This window comes from Schistocerca piceifrons, unplaced genomic scaffold (genome assembly GCF_021461385.2).
Source record: "Schistocerca piceifrons isolate TAMUIC-IGC-003096 unplaced genomic scaffold, iqSchPice1.1 HiC_scaffold_943, whole genome shotgun sequence".
Classification (NCBI taxonomy): domain Eukaryota; kingdom Metazoa; phylum Arthropoda; class Insecta; order Orthoptera; family Acrididae; genus Schistocerca; species Schistocerca piceifrons.
In genome coordinates, this window is record NW_025729216.1 from 50,001 (window position 1) to 52,500 (window position 2,500).

The window sequence follows — 2,500 nt, forward strand, 5'->3', positions numbered from 1 at the left end:
ACCTATGTTGTACCTTAACCTAACCTATGTTGTACCTTAACCTAACCTATGTTGTGCCTTAACCTAACCTATGTTGTGCCTTAACCTAACCTATGTTGTGCCTTAACCTAACCTATGTTGTGCCTTAACCTAACCTATGTTGTGCCTTAACCTAACCTATGTTGTGCCTTAACCTAACCTATGTTGTGCCTTAACCTAACCTATGTTGTGCCTTAACCTAACCTATGTTGTGCCTTAACCTAACCCATGTTGTGCCTTAACCTAACCCATGTTGTGCCTTAACCTAACCCATGTTGTGCCTTAACCTAACCCATGTTGTGCCTTAACCTAACCCATGTTGTGCCTTAACCTAACCCATGTTGTGCCTTAACCTAACCCATGTTGTGCCTTAACCTAACCCATGTTGTGCCTTAACCTAACCCATGTTGTGCCTTAACCTAACCCATGTTGTGCCTTAACCTAACCCATGTTGTGCCTTAACCTAACCCATGTTGTGCCTTAACCTAACCCATGTTGTGCCTTAACCTAACCCATGTTGTGCCTTAACCTAACCCATGTTGTGCCTTAACCTAACCCATGTTGTGCCTTAACCTAACCTATGTTGTGCCTTAACCTAACCTATGTTGTGCCTTAACCTAACCCATGTTGTGCCTTAACCTAACCCATGTTGTGCCTTAACCTAACCCATGTTGTGCCTTAACCTAACCCATGTTGTGCCTTAACCTAACCCATGTTGTGCCTTAACCTAACCCATGTTGTGCCTTAACCTAACCCATGTTGTGCCTTAACCTAACCCATGTTGTGCCTTAACCTAACCCATGTTGTGCCTTAACCTAACCCATGTTGTGCCTTAACCTAACCCATGTTGTGCCTTAACCTAACCCATGTTGTGCCTTAACCTAACCCATGTCGTGCCTTAACCTAACCCACGTCGTGCCTTAACCTAACCCACGTTGTCGCCTAACGTAACCCACGTTGTCGCCTAAACCTGCTCTGTAATTGTTATACGACTCGTTCAATTAGTGTAGTGTTGCCCACCCGCAACCCTCGCAATATAGTTCGCTACTCGCACTCCCCGCTCCCCTGTGTATCGCTTCATGTTAAACACCTTGCAAGTCTTGCTCACTTTCCACATGCTCCTGCTGTACACTGTAATGTGGATGGCAGCAGGACGTACATGCCGCCCCTCCCCACGTCCCCACCTTGCCCCCTGCCTTCGCAAGCTGGTTGGTGAGAACTTTGCATGTTCAATGCCCTCCGCATGCGACGTACTCAGGCTACGTTGTGGTGCGGCCTGTGTCAACTGTCCGCTAATGTCGTACGCGTAAACCACAATCTGTACTGCACATTCGTCCTTATGTACTGAATGATACATCGTGGCACATGTGTGACCGTACAACGACTGCGCCCAAAAACGGCGGACCATACAGTGCAAATATTGTGCACGCAGCTACGTGTCGTCTCCCTATGAGAGCTGGATTGCAGTGTGGTACGCCATAGAGACGTGTGGGAGGAACGGACGCCGTGGATGGCGATCAGCATGAGCTGTCTGTTGATGTATTCGGACCTAGTCGTCTCTCCTCACACACCGTGATGGCATGGTGCACCGCGTTCCATATCTGCGACATGCTACAGAGGCCGGTTGACAGTCGTTCGAGCAATGGACATCGCATACGTACGGGGGCCACCTTCCACGTATTGTCTAGGCGTGCACATTTTGTTGCGTGTATGTGGGCAGACGTAGTGTGGCGTGACACCTGACACAGGCATGCAATAATCGTGGAAGTTGCAAATGGCGATGGACGCCTGCGTTTTCTGGTGAAGTTACGCAAATGAACAAATGGTAACCTGTTGTGGTGCGGTTGTTCTCGCTAGGGGTGAATCGGTGATGGCGACGATAGGTTGAGGTACTAACCGGTTGTTCCAGCGATACCCACCATGCCGACGAAACTGAACGGCATCTGGGTGTGAAGCGATACGCGGCGGTGGCTGGGTGGGACCGTCCCCGGCCGGTGAGGGGGCGCCTCCCGGCGTGCTGGCCGCGCGGTGCGTGGGCGCACGCGCTACAGCCGGCTGGTGGGGGCGGCCAGTGGCAGGCGCGCCGGCCGACGGACGCGGCAGGCGTCGCAGCTGCGCGCCGGCGCACCCTGCGCGCGGCGCCGTGCGGCCAAAGTAGGTCCTCGCGGGCCCGGTGCGAAGCGCGGTGGACATCTTCAGTGTGCTGGTCCGATTGAGGACTGTGTGCGTTGAGGATGCGCTGCCGCCCGGCGCTCGGCGCCGCGACGCCGTCTGCTGCTCGGTCGCCCCAGCGGTTCTCGCTGGTGGTTTGTATCGCAGCTGTGCGGATGTGTTGGCGCGTGCGCTGTGCTGGGAGAGTTCGCTTCGGCACCCAAGTGGGGCTTTTGTCCTTCTGTGGCGCTGGCGTTGGAGCTGCCGGTCACCGTAGGTGGCGCGTGTTGTCTCCCGCCGGCAATGCCACGACAGCACGCTCCCGGGCCTC